The 15172-nt window shown below is 33.2% G+C and overlaps 1 long non-coding RNA gene across 5 annotated transcripts; it reads right to left on the reverse strand.

The window, feature by feature from the left end:
- Positions 1–8810: 8810 nt before the first annotated feature.
- LOC112035391 (uncharacterized) lies at positions 8811–10785 on the reverse strand. Of its 5 annotated transcripts, none has more exons than XR_010626059.1 (5): positions 10516–10782; positions 10273–10353; positions 9773–10182; positions 9584–9671; positions 8811–9436 (listed from the first exon to the last, which is right to left on the reverse strand). It is a non-coding gene; the product is annotated as an uncharacterized LOC112035391 (long non-coding RNA). The 5 variants fall into 5 exon arrangements; XR_010626057.1 differs by having other exon boundaries at positions 9773–10176; positions 10516–10780; XR_010626060.1 differs by having other exon boundaries at positions 9584–9654; positions 9773–10353; positions 10516–10785.
- Positions 10786–15172: the final 4387 nt, after the last annotated feature.

A 15172-nucleotide genomic window follows, 5' to 3' on the forward strand; every position in this document is an offset into this window, starting at 1 on the left:
TGATGAGTTTGGAGAGAAACCCTACAAACTCATCATATATTTTTATATTGAGTGTGAAATTTGAAAATCTAACCGTTGGATTGCATGATCTTATTATATCTTCCATGCTTGCAAAATTTCAAGAAGATCAAAGGTCAATTGCTATATCATCAATCAAATGTTAAAATTTCAAGTTTTTGTAATCTAAATTGTGTATAAAAAATAAGTTCATTGTTTAAATGGTAAATAAAATCCGATTTAAACAAAATTTGATATGCATGTTAAAAACATAAGAAACATGAAATTTAACGGTTAGATTTTCAAAATTCACACCCAAAAAAGAGATATATGATAAGTCTGAAGGGTTTCTCTCCAAACTAGTTTGGAGAGAAACTTTGTTCTTAATACTTGTTCATTGGGTCTTGAGGAACCATATGGATTTTTGTTGTTCATGTGATTGTGAATTTTAAATTGAAATGAGTTGATTTGGAAAGTGGATTTCTTTGGATTTTGGAATAGTTTTGTCACATGTAAAAAATGTGTGTAGTTACGTGGATACTGGATAGTAGATGAAAATGTTAAACCACGGATTTGCTTTAATGTGATATAATGTCTAATTTATTTTTTCCTTAAAAATTGAACTATTTCTTAAACTATTTTCTATCTCTATCTCTACTCTCTAGTCTTTACTAATATATCATTCTACTATTTTGGGTTTTTTTTTTTTTTTTTTAATTTTATTTTATTATTATTTTTTTTATTAAACGGGTATATCAACAAATAATTTAAGGTAACAGCACATACTCGTTCAGTAAAGACAACAATGTAACAGCAATAAATGATATTCATAATCAACGGGATATACCTTATCAAAAACGGGTGATCAACAACAGCCTGGAATATATCTTATCATATCTTCTTTCCTTTATGAGTGTTTTTAAGTTGAACATGGTCTTCGCTCATGATCCACCTGAAGAAAATCAATGAACATGTAATTTCAAGTTTTATAAAATAGAAGGGACTATTTTTGGAACCATATTAAAGGATCAATGAGGTATATAAAGCAAGACAAACCAATGAGGTATATTAAAGGATCTATTTAACGGGTCATTCTACCATACCCTCTATTATTTATGGGGGGTACGGTACCCACCCATATCTGAACCATTGACTTGGTGTTGTTATCATCTTAGCCGTTAATTTAATTTTAGTAGAAACCGGTTACTGGCAAAGCAAGTCAGTGTATATAAACTAAAAAAAAAAAATTCAGTTTTTTTTCTCACGCGTTCTCCTATTTTTCTTCCTCTCTCGCGTTCTTCGCTTCCTCTTGCGTTCTCTGGTAAAGGTTTCTTTCTTTCTAAAAAAGAATTGAAGGTTTTCTTTAAAGGATCATAATCGTTTTGATATTGTTAAAGGTAAGTATCAAAACGATAAAACCCTATTTTCACTGCTATTGTTTTGTTTCCCCCTTTTTTTTTTTATTAGTTTCTTGTAGGTATTGTGTATAGGGTGGGTGGGTGGGGAAGAGTCCTCAATCTTCTTTTGGTATGTTTGGATGGCATGGGATTTCGTTTAGGATTTGGATTTGGGTGGGTAACTTAAAAAGAGAAGAATTTGTATTTGACCCAAATCCATCCTGGAATTCAAGTTCCAAATTTATTGATTTCAAATCCCTCACTAACCGTGGAATTTGGGAAATCCTTCCACAACGCTCGCGTCTTCACTGCCTCAAGCTGCGACAATAATGTTAAAGCCGCAACCACCATGGTGTTCAAGTTTGTCTCTCTTAGCCTATCTAAGTTCATTCTGGGTTTGTCTGTATTTCTATTTTTGCTTGTATTTGAGTTGTGTAGGTTTCGTTTGGATTTTTCTATGTGGGTTTGTATCTACTGGTAAGCATGGGTTGGTTTAGTTTTGTTAAGAAATTGTTGGAGATATTTTTTTAGAGTTCCAAGTTGGTCTAATTGAAATGCAATGAATTGTTTGATGAAATGCCTCTATGAGCTATGTATTTTAACACATGATAACTTTTTGGATGACAGTGGTGATAACTTTTTAACTAGTTTAACATAAGATGTTTGCTTTGTGTATAGCTACATTGATTTCAAAGTTTGTCCTGTTGGTAGATTTGTATCAATGCCTAGTCTGTGATGAAAGAAGATTGCCTAGTGCTAATTATGTAATTGATTCCTTTTGTTTCCATAGAACAGGCAGAACATTTTTTTTTCATGTCTAACAAGCATTTTGATGGCTTTGCTTAACCCTAGAATAGCTTTGAAATATATTTGTAATGTTAAGTAGATAACATCAATTCATCTCAATCCAACATCCCCTTTTTCTCTTCTTAGTAGTTCTTTCATAGTTTTTCTCCCTTATATTAATCGCAATGTGTGAGATGCTTATGCCAAGGTATGGTCCCAATTTATGACTTTTTTTCGCTTAAATTATGATGGGGTATTCTTTGTATTTGCAATTTTGGAACTGGTCGGTCTGTTTTTTGGGTTATGTTACACTACCTGGGTTGGTTTTATTTTCCTCTTGTTTTACTGTTAAGGGAGTGCCATTGGCCATTGCACTGGAGCATTGAATTTTTCTGATTATATTTTTACATACTGTGGTAATTTTCGTGAATTTAAGATTCAATTGCTTTGTTTGCTGGGTTTCTCAATTTGTTTATTTGCTTTGATGTGTACTATTCTGATTGTAGGGGTTGTAAAGGCAGTCAAAAACATTGTAGCTGTAAAATTTAAAATACAAAATTTTGTTACTGATGTGTTAGTCTAAGCTTTTATGAAATTGAATTTCTATGGATTCCTTGCCTGACTAACAATGTTGAAAATGCAAGTTCTGCAAAAAGTAGATTTCAAATGTAAATAATTTAAGTGGTTACACTGTGCTGGCCTTTCAGTTTGAAAATTATAGGGTATGTTTGGAAAGCTTGACAACTATTTGCAAAGTGCAAACAAGTTCTGAAACTATTAGAATTTTATGTTAAACTGTGGTCTTTTGTGAGAACATTATTTATTGAGAGGAACTAAGTGTGAGAATTATTATACTTTGGGTTCTTTCTTAAGTTAAATAAGAGGAACTAAGTGTGGTTAAACTTAGTTTACTTGCTTTAGTTTGTGTTTTTATTTTTAATTTGTGCCCTTATTCCTATTGTCATGTTTATCAGATAAACATACACCTCTACTATGTCATGGGTGCTGGCAATGACAAGCATGGGAATTATCATTGCTTTGAGTTATTAGAGTGCCATGAATATGTTAGCATCAACCATCAGAAGTGTGTTGTACTTGGAGATTTGAAAATTGTAAATCTTTTTTAGGGATTGAATACCTTACTTTGTATGTTTTGATTTCATCATATTGATGTGTAAATATGTAAATGTAGCAAAACATGTTGTACCTTTGGTTCTTTAATTAATTTCTAACACATGATTACATTGATCAATATAATACTAATCTTCAATGTTAATATTCAATGTAATACATATATAATTTGTCCTCTCCATTGATAGTGATTACAATGGATGCAATTTGCAGATAAATGTTAATTGATATACCTAGACTAATCTCATGGATGCTATGATGATATGCAAGTTCTGATCAGATGTGTGAGTGACGATATGTTAATTTGCATCATTTGCATCTTTTAGAGGGATTGGTAGGGTTTAAGGGTATTTCATGATTTAATAAATAAATCAAATCATTATAATGTGGAAAATTGTTAGACCTCGAAAGTGACGTGACAAAGTATTATAAGGTCAACTAATAATCAAACGTCTTTAGTTTTTTCAAATTACTAATCACTAACTCGTGTGATGCATTGAATGTGATACATTCAATAGTTAGTGATTAAATATTTTCAATGTTATAGTTAGTTAAAAATGAATGAAATTCAATATTTAGTTCAAAAATGTTACTAAAATTAAAATGTAGAAAGTTTAAGAAAAATAATAATTGGGAAAATTATTTTATTGATCTTAAATCCAAATCCAAATTTAGGTATGCAAACAACGGAATTTCAAATCCTTCTTTGTACAAAATGGCCCAAACAAAGAATTTAAAAATTAATGGATTTTGTAAGTTCCGTGGTCCTTTTGTATTGGATTTTACAATGAATTTGTGGAGGTGGGAACTTTAGTCCAAATAACCAAGCATAGATGGGAATTTTAACTAATGAGATAAATTATACAACGTTGGTAATTTTAACAAGTTTGATCCTCGGGTAAGCTTCCGTGGACAAAGTTCATATTTCTTATTTGTGTACACTTCGGGCATTAAAGATAGGCTTGTTTTTACCAAATTTTCTCATCCACATTAACGAGGGAGGTTACAGCTTAAATAGGGTTTCTTAATACATCCTAACCTTCCATGTGTAGGGTGATTAGGTGTTGTATATATAGGTATATACAAGGATAGGTTGTAATAATGATGGTTGAATTTGGAGAATATGGTTTCATAAAGTGAAAATTCAATTTCTGAAATTTTCTAGAATTTTCTGGTGACTATTGAGAAAGATTGAAGATGTTTCAATCTTTGTTAACCGCTTTATGAAAAAGTAACTAACTCTCCACACGTGCCTTTTCATGAAACATAACGAGATTTCAATCTTTGTTAACCGTTTTATGAAAAAATAACTAACTATCCATACGTGCCTTTTCATGAAACAGGCTTATGTTCACTTAAATAAATAACTAACTCTCCATATGTGTATTTTCATGAAACATAACCCTATAAGTATAAATAGAGACTTATGTTCTCTTGAAAAACTAACTTCACAAAATCAAAAGTTGGAGAGAAACACAAGAGATTCTATGGTCATTCTCCAAAATTGCTATTTGTAGAACCCAACATCTTGGTTGTATTCTGGAGACTAATTTGCGATAACCCTTTAGCAACAAAAATGTGGGGGGAAAATATGGTCTAAGGAAAACAATATAGTGCCTCCAAGCTATCTATTTTCTTTTTGTCTTTTTTGTTTATCTTGTTCTTCCATTATTACTTTGTGTAATATTCCCAATATTAGGCAGACTAATTAGATATTTCGGTACATCTGGCTTGCCGAAAGGTAATAGTGATCTTGCTAGCTGGAGAAGCATTTTTTAGGGGTCTTATCCTCATTAATGTGGCCAAAGCAGCAGGTAAAGGGCATTTAATGCGGTGATGAGGTGTTCTGGAGTAGGGAGCTCCCCCGTTGTGTCAACTTTTTCTTCTCCTATCCCGATGTGCTGCTTTCTCTTTAAATTTCTAAAGTAGATACTATCTGACCCCATGACTTTTTCCTATTCTCAGGTTTCAAGGCCATATGTTGTCCTTTTAGTGCTCGCTTTACACACTTCAGCGATCATTTTCTCTATTCATTCTCTTCGGAAACTACCTCCCTACAGATTTCAAATCAAGGCTTTTTAAATCTATTAATTTTAAAATTAATGGGTTTCAAATCAAGCAAATAGAGTGGTTGTATAACATTTTTATTGTCATTTTGGTCTTGCAAATAGAGGTTTTTGGGGGTATTTTGGTCAATTTTAGATTTTATGGTAATTTCGGTCATTTTTTAAGTTTCAAGGTCATGTGGTCATTTTTTTGTCCTAGGGGTATTTTGGTCATTTTTAAGGTTTCATAACTATTTTAGTCATTTTTTAGGTTTTATGGTAATTTAGGTCTTTTTTTTTAGTTTCAGGGCCATTTGGTCAATTTTTGTTATTTGATTTTAAGTGTATTTTGGTCATTTTTTAGGTTTCGTGCTTATTTCAATAATTTTTTTGGTCATTTTGGTCTTTTTTTTTTTTTTTTTTTTTTTTTTTTTTTTTTTTTTTTTTTTTTTTGTTTTTTTTTTTTTTTTTTTTTTTTTTTTTTTTTTTTTTTTTTAAGTTTTAGGGCTATTCTAGTCCTTTTTAGGTTCTAAGGGTATTTCAATCATTTTTTTAGGTTTCAGGGATATAATGATACAATCAAATAAAAGAACCATCAAATGTGAGAAAAAATAAGGGAAGCACCGAATATGACAAAAGTATAGACATGTGATGTTAGTACTACATAATGTGAGGACGGTACAATTAAATGTGAGAAAAAAAAAAGGGAACCACTAAATGTGATAAAAGTACAGTCACATGTGATGTTGGTATTGCACAATGTGAGGATGGTACAATAAAATGTGAGAAAAAAAATTAAGGGAACCACCAAATGTGACAAAAGTACAATCACATGTGATGTTGATATTGCACAATGTGAGAATGGTACCATCAAATGTGAGAGAAAAAATAAGGGATCACTGAATGTGACAAAAGTACAGTTACATGTGATGTTGGTACTGCACAATGTGAGGATGGTACAATCAAATGTGAGAAAAAAAAAGGGAACCACTGAATGTGACAAAATTATAGTTGGATGTAATGTTGGTACTGCACAATGTGAGGATTGTATAATCAAATGTGAGAAAAAAATAAGGGAACTACCGAATGTGACAAAAGTACAGTCACATGTGATGTTGGAACTGCACAATATGTGAGGATGTAACTGTCAAATGTGAAAAAAATATGTAAGGGGACCACCAAATGTGACAAAAGAACTATCACATATAATATTGAAATTGCACAATGTGAGGATGGAACCGTCAAATATGATAAAAAAAGTAAGGGAACCACCAAATGTGAGAAAAGAACTGTCATATGTGATGTTGGAATTGCACAATGTGAGGATAGAACTGTCAAGTGTGAGAAAAAAGTAAGGAAACCACCCAATGTGACAAACAAACTGTCGTATGTGATGTTGAAACAGCACAATGTGAGGATGAAACCGTCAAATATGAGAAAAAAAAGTAAGGGAACCACCAAATGTGAGAAAAAAACTGTCACATGTGATATTGAAACTGCACAATGTGAGGATAGAACCGTTAAATGTGAGAAAAAAAGTAAGAGAATCACCAAATGTGAGAAAAGAATTGTCACATGTGACAAAAATATAGAACATATGCAATGTTGATACTGCTTAATATAACAATGGAAACATCAAATTTGAGGAAAAAAAATAAATGAACCACTATATGTGACGAAAGAACTGTCAAATGTGAAATTGAAACTATATAATGTGATAATGGAACCATCAAATGTGAGAAAAAAAAAAAAGAGAACCACCAAATGTGAGAAAAGAACTGTCAAATGTGATGTTGGAACTGCACAATATGAGAATGAAACCGTCAAGTGTGAGAAAAAAGTAAGAAAACCTTTCTATATGACAAAAGAACTGTCATATGTGATGTTGGAACCGCACAATGTGAGAATGAAATCGTCAAATGTGAGAAAAAAAAAAAGGTAAAGGAACCACCAAATGTGAGAAAAAAATTGTTACATGTGATGTTGGAACTGCACAATGTGAGTATAAAACCGACAAATGTGAGAAAAAAGTAAGAAAACCACCAAATGTAAGAAAAAAAAATGTCACATGTGATGTTAGAACTATACAATGTGAGGATGGAACCGTCAAATATGAGAAAAAAGTAAGGAAACCACCTATTGTGACAAAAGAACTATCATATGTGATGTTGGAACTGTACAATGTGAGGATAGAACCGTCAAATGTGAGGAAAAAAAAAGTAAAGGAACCACCAAATGTGAGAAAAAAACTGTCACATATAATATTGGAACTGCACAATGTGAGGATAGATCCGTCAAATGTGAGAAAAAAGTAAGGGAACCACCAAATGTGAGAAAAGAACTGTCATATGTGATGTTGAAACTACACAATGTGAGGATGAAACTATCAAATGTGAGAAAAAAATAACCTGGTGTAACAAGTTACCTACTAGTGGGTACCGTACCCCCCTTTTTTTGGGGGGGGGTACCATAGAATTACTCCTATTTAACATTATGATTATTGCTTTTCGAAGCATATTTATAGGTAAATTACAACTTATCCATCTATAATTTGGTCCGAAATTAAGTTACTTACCGGTGATTTGAAATTTGATATTTTACCCATCTGAGTTATGCTTCGTTAGGGTTTTGTAACTCACCTCTCCATTTTCTGCTAAAAAAACACATTTAAACATATAAAAAAAAAAAAAAAATAGGGTTTAAATATCAGCACTTCAAACAAATACAAATGAAATATCAACACTTCTCTCAAAAAACGTTCTAATAGAAAACACTTAAGCCTTTTGTGACAAACCCATCAAAATGAAGCAAACTTGGTGTTAGCCTAAAAGAGAAACCAAAAAATATAAATAAAATTGAAAACATAGCATGAATCTTAGTTAGGTTTGAGAGAGAGAGAGAGAGAGAGAGAGAGAGAGAGAGAGAGAGAGAGAGAGAGAGAGAGAGAACTTGGAACTTCAATGAAGACATGACACGGCATTAGGTACAAGATGATATCTGGGCAATATGATTACAACGAAGAAGTCAATATATTTTCTACAATTTTGGCTAATTTTGATTAGGAGTAGGATTCGAAAATAATGATCTTGATTGTTGGGGGTGTGGAGTCCTTTCCAGAGGAGTATTTAATTTTAATGTCCACAACTCTTACCCATCTTCTCATCTTAGGATTTGGAAATTTGAGGACGTTGGATAGCAAGGGTAACATCCAGATTGATTGAAATGGCCAAAACTGACCAAAACGGCCAAAATCAGCCTTAAATCACGTCGAAACAGCCAAAATCGGCTTTGAATGAGGCCCAAACATCCTAAATCCGCCCTTTCTCAATTTTAATCGCCACACCCGTACCTTACTTTTTTAAAAATTACCGAATCTCGCACTCACACCCAAATTCAAAAACACACCCGTGCTTCATAGGAAAGGGGGGAGAGAGAGGGGGGGGCTCGTAAAAAGGGGGAGAGAAAAAGCTTGTTAAGAATATATTAGTCAAGTCATTTACAATATAAAAATCAAATATATCTTATCTTCACCATATTTCCGTCCAATTTGGGCTGACACCAAAATGGTGGCCCCCACATAAATTGAATCACTGCATCTCCTCTCCTGTTTCCACCAAGCGATGGAAATCAATTCTTTTCAAAGAATCCGATGCCCCACACTAATAATAATCTTTTGCCCTATCATATAGCAATTGGGGTTAGTTGGGATAAGCTCTTTTTTTTTTTTTCTTTTTTCTTTTTTTCTTTTTTTAATATGAAAACATACACTTAACATTCAACATGAAATTGAACAACAGAGAGTACAACCAGCAGAGAATGCAACTACATGCAATCATTTTGGATCAGATGAGAGATCAAGGAAGGAAAAGTCCCTTTCCAGACCTTAGAATCTTCTCTTCTTCTGGCCTCCTGCGCTAACTCGTGAGCAACTCTGTTGTAATTCCTCTTCACATGGTTTAAGCTCCAGCTAATAAAGTCCTTAAGGCTGAGAATTATACCTTGAACTAAATGACCAAGGCAGCCACCAATTTCACCCTTTTCTATGCTTTGAATTACTGCCAACGCATTAGTTGGGATAACCTGTCAACCACTAAAGTTTAAAGTCTAATACATAAAATAAAACAATGGTTCAATAAATTAATAGCCGAATTTAAGTTGAAACTGGTAGAAAACGATAGGCAAAAAACAATCAAATTTGAAAATTTGAAAAACAAGGAGAACCCAAACCTGTTCAGTAGGAAATCAAGAACTTCATAAATTGGTTCCCCCACTTTGATCACAGCCTTTTTAAGCTGAAACTTGTAGAAATTGAAAGCTTCAATAAATTAACAGCCGAATTTAAGTTGAAACTGGTAGAAAACTAAAGGCAAAAAACAATCAAATTTGAAAAATTGAAAAACGAAGGAGAACCCAAACCTGTTCAGTAGGAAATCAAGAGCTTTATAAATTGGTTCCCCCACTTTGATCACAGCCTTTTTTAAGCTGAAAACTTGTAGAAATTGAAATCTTCAATTTTCAAATTGAAAAACGAAGGATTCAGTAGGAAATCAAGAACTTCATAAATTGGTTCAACCACTTTGATCACAGCCTTTTTTTGAAACTTGTAGAAATTGAAAGCTTCAATTTTCAAATTGAAAAACGAAGAATTCAGTAGGAAATCAAGAACTTCATAAATTGGTTCAACCACTTTGATCACAGCCTCTTTTTGAAACTTGTAGAAATTGAAAGCTTCAATTTTCAAATTGAAAAACGAAGTAGTCAGTAGGAAATCAAGAACTTCATAAATTGGTTCCCCCACTTTGATCACAGCCATTTTTAAGCTGAAACTTGTAGAAAACAAAAGGTTAAGAAAATCAATAATTAAACAAAAAATTGATCCAATCATCTTGTCGAGAGATAAAACCAAGAACCCAAACCTCTTCGACAGGCCATGAAAAGCTTTCGAAATAAAAGCTTTCAATCTGATCGTTGAGCTCACAGCTTCATCTGAGTTGACGCTGTTGAAGAATGAAAAACGAAAATCAACTATTAAACAAACAAAAAAAGAATCCAGGTAACAATAAAATTTGTAAATTGGATAACAAAAATAAAGAAAATCAGTATCAATGCGATCTATTTATGCCCAAACGGGGGGTTTGGGGTTTGGATCAAAGTCCAACCTCTGAAATCCACGTTTCTCAACAGGCCATTACGGCATCCTAGACCTGCAACGACAAACTTCGATTGAAGTTTCTGAGAAGTTTCTGAGGATGCCATACCCATCAATATTATTATTATTATTATTATTTGGCTGGAGTTTCTGAGAAAAACGAAGGAGGAGGGTGAGAGAGAAGCGTTGAAGGGGTTTTGAAGAGAGATAAATCATCAACGCCATTCACTGTCTCCTCCGGGATTATAATGTATAACTAGCCACTGGGGGAGAAATTATAACGTATCCGTGACAGCAAGCCATGGTCCACCATTTCAGGAGAAATTATAAAGTATTTATGATTGACAAGTAACGTGATCCACTATTTCAATAAAAGACTCTCACCTATTTAAAATTGTGGAGTTTTAATTAAAAACTGAATACTGATTAAGCAAAAAATTTCATTAACAACAACTTGATAGATTGACTACCACTTCGCTCCCTTGAATCCATCCAATGTGTCTACCATGCAATCTAACAAAATTATTGATATATCACCCTAAAAAGAAGAATACAAAAAATAGAGAGTAAGACTTAAATGTAAGAAAAAAAACAAACAAAAATAATAGAAGGAAGACAAAGCACCACTTAAAACACATACACTAAAATAATTAATCAAACCAAAAAAAAAAAAAAAGACAAAAATATATATCATTCCCACTCTTGAAAAAGAGTCATTAATTAGAGAAAATATTAAACAATTATCAAACTGACCAAATAAAAGAAAAGATTAAAAAGGAAAAGTATGGTCCTATTTTGTAAGCAATATTTTCATTGGAATTAAAAGATTTTTTTTTCTTTCAAACTCTAAATTACATAAAAGAATAAGGTTTTTTGTTTTTGTTTTTTTTTTTTCTAAACGCTAAGCTAGCGTTCAACTAAATATTTTTTTGAAAAAAAATATCAAAATGTAATTTGAGTTCAAATAAAACTCATATTTTTTCTTTGAAATATTCACATTTAGAAATATGAGTTCAAATAGAAATTTCACTTTTAGAAATATAAGAAAATTCACGTTTAAAAATATGAACTCATATTTAAAAATTTTAATCCAAATAGAAATCAAATAGAACTCATATTTTATATTTAGGTTTTCAATATGAGTTCTAATATAAGTTCAAAAAGTTTTCATGCTAATATGAGTTATATGACTTCAAAAGGTGAATATAAGAAGTTATATTTGAACAAAACAATAGGAATATAAGAAAACGTGACGTGAAAGTGTTTTTTTTTTTTATTTTTTTTTATTTTTTAATTTTTTTAAAGATAAGATAATGATATGGAAAAGATAATAATAACAAAGTAAGAAAACCAAATATAGGAAAGCAAATACTAAATGACAACTCATAAAAGCAAATGTAATAGAGAAAATTCAATACACATGAGACATTCTAAATAGAGATCATAAAAGATACTTACATTTTTGTTGTTGACTACACTTCAAGTCCAAAGTCCAAATAGTTCGTTGGAGATGGAGGACAGAACACACGAAAATCTTGAAGATCAACACCCTAGTGCAAGTTCCTTGAAGTTATATCAAAATCTTGAAGATAAACACCCCAGTGCATGTTCCTTGAAGTTTAAATACCAAAATCTTAAAGATAGGCACCGCAGTGCACGTTCCTTGAAGAAATATGTGAAAGAAATTAATAGTGAGATTGAAATATAAGGGCTATTTTACACAAATATTTGATTTGTTTCTACTAGAAGTACTTTTTCTATCATCAATGCACCCTGCCCAGTCAGCATCTGAATATCCCGCCAAACACTCATTCGAACCTTTTGTATACCAAATCCCATAGTCAGATATGCCATTTACATAGCGGATGATTCGCTTAACTACTGTTAAGTGGGATTCTTTAGGAGTAGCTTAAAACTGCGCACATACCTCGACACTGAATGCAATATCTGGCCTACTTGCTGTGAGATAGAGAAGACTGCCAATCATATTTCGATAAAGTGTTGGATCAACGTCAACACCGACTACATTAATGCTTAACTTATTCGAGGAACTCATGGGAATAGAGGTATGTTTCTTAGAGTCCAGACCAAATCTTTTGACAAGATTTTTGGCATACTTCTCTTGAGAAATAAATATTCCATCTCTCCGTTGTTTCACTTGAAGCCCTAGAAAGTAGTTTAACTCCCACCAAGCTCGTTTCAAATTCCCTTTTCATTTCTTCCGAGAACTCGTGAGCTAGTCGATTAATTGTGGATCCAAATACAATATCATCCACGTACACTTGAGCTACAAGGAGGGATTTCTCATCTCTTTTAACAAACAATGTTCGATCTGCTTGACCTCTTTTGAACCCACGATCCAATAGGTAAGTAGTGAGACGATCATACCATGCTCTTGGTGCCTGCTTTAACCTATAGAAAGCTTTCTTCAATCTTAGTGCATGACCCGGAAAGTGAGGATCTTCAAACCCCTTTGGTTGTTCAACAAAGACTTCCTTATTTAGAAAGCCGTTTAAGAAGGCACTCTTTACATCCATTTGGTACAACTTGAAATCCATGATGCATGTTATGGATAAGAGAATTCGAATGGACTCTAGTCTTGTTACCAGAGCAAACGATTCATCAAAATTTATGTCTTCCACCTGAGTATACCCTTGAGCCACCAATCTAGACTTATTTCGGATATCTTCACCATCTTCATCTGTTTTGTTCTTAAAAATTCACTTAGTGCTGATCACATATGTATCTTCAGGCCTTGGAACCAATTCCCACACATCATTTCTAACAAATTGGTGTAGCTCCTGGTGCATAGACTCTACCCAATTCTTATCTTTTAGTGTTTCTTCTATCTTTTTAGGTTAAAATTGAGCAAGATAACAGTTATATGTTACATGGTTAGCAGTGTACTTTGGCCATTTTCTCAAACGAAGTCCCTCATTCACATCCCCCATAATATTACTTGATGGGTGATTGAGAGTCATTCTTGATGAAGGTTTCTTGGAAGTTGAGAGTTCCTCATCACGAGAAATTGGGGTTTGAACTTCTGGAGGAGTGAGTGGACTTGAGACTTCTTGTGTTGATCTAGTCTCTCTTCTTAATATAGGAGGTGTGGACTCCTTTTCGAGTGTTACTTTCTCAGCATCATCACTTAAAGGCATATCATCATCATCCTCATTATCCTTGAGTTGCCCTTTCTATCATCCTCAATTTCCTTTTCAGAGATGGTGTCGTCTATGACCACATTGATTGACTCCATCACCGTCTTAGTATGCTTGTTGTACACTCTATAAGCTCAGCTATTTGTGGAGTAACTCAGGAATATTCCTTCATCACTCTTAGCATCAAATTTTCCCGAATTTTCCCTATCATTTAGAATGTAACATGTGCTCCCAAATACTTTGAAATACTTCACTTGGGTTTCTTTTCTCCCCATATTTCATATGACATCTTCTTTGTCCCTGCTCGGAAATAGATTCTGTTACAAATGTGACAAGATGTGTTCACAGCTTCAGCCCAGAACCTTTGAGGTATGTTTTTGTTGAGTAGCATGACTCTTGCCATCTCTTGGATCACCTGATTCTTTCTTTCAACCACCCCATTTTGCTGTGGAGTCTTTGGAACTGAAAATTCCTTCTTGATACCATGCTCTTCACAAAACGCTTCAAATTTAGCATTCTCAAATTCCTTCCCATGATCACTTCTGATTTTGACTATGGGAACTCCTTTTTCATTCTACAGTCTCTTGCATAATCTTTGCATTTTATCACATGCTTCGGACTTCTTTCTAAGGAATTCCACCCAAGAGTACCTTGAGAAATCATCAACTATCACCATAATGTATCTCTTTCCTCCTAGGCTTTCAATTCTTGTAACTCCATTAGATCAACGTGAAGAAGCTCCAAACACCGTGAGGTAGCAATCACATTCACCTTGTGATGGTTTGCTTTTGTTTGTTTCCCCATTTGACATGCTCCACATATAGTCTTCTCCACCTTTCCAAACTTTGGGAGTCTCTCAACCGCCTCGAGTTTAGAGACTTTACATACTTGTTTGAAGTTTGCATGTCCAACCTGTGATGCCAAAGTTTCAGCATATCAATACGAGCACTTCTACACGAAATAGGTGCTGTAAGAATTACTCCATAGCAATTATCGGTAGTCCTATTTCCCTCAAAGACTTGAGTCCCTTTTTCATCAATGATTATGCACCCCTTCTTTGAGAATTGGACAAGAAATTCTTCATCATATATTTGAGTGATATTTAAGAGATTTGTCTTCAATCCTTTGATGTATAGCACTTCTTTCAGTAGAGGTAATCCCAGTATTTCAACCGTCCCTTTCTCGAGAACTTGAGCATGACTCTCATCACCAAAAGTCACATAATCACATGCTTTCTCTTTAAGAGTTTTAAACAGTGATTTATCTCCTGTCATATGACAAGAACATCCACTGTCAATGTACCATTAGCAAGAGTTAAATACCTTCAATGAGGTGTGCACAAACATACAAGCATGAGACAAGCATTCTTGACCATCAAACAAAAATTCCTTTTTTATTTTCCATGCTTTTTCCAGATTGAATTTTCTTTTTCAGATTATCAACCTTTTCACACAATGTTCTATTTTTTCTTTCGTATTTCTCAATCAAAGAGTTAGACTCACATAGACT

Source organism: Quercus suber, unplaced genomic scaffold, assembly GCF_002906115.3.
Source record: "Quercus suber isolate HL8 unplaced genomic scaffold, Cork oak 2.0 scaffold_690, whole genome shotgun sequence".
NCBI lineage: Eukaryota > Viridiplantae > Streptophyta > Magnoliopsida > Fagales > Fagaceae > Quercus > Quercus suber.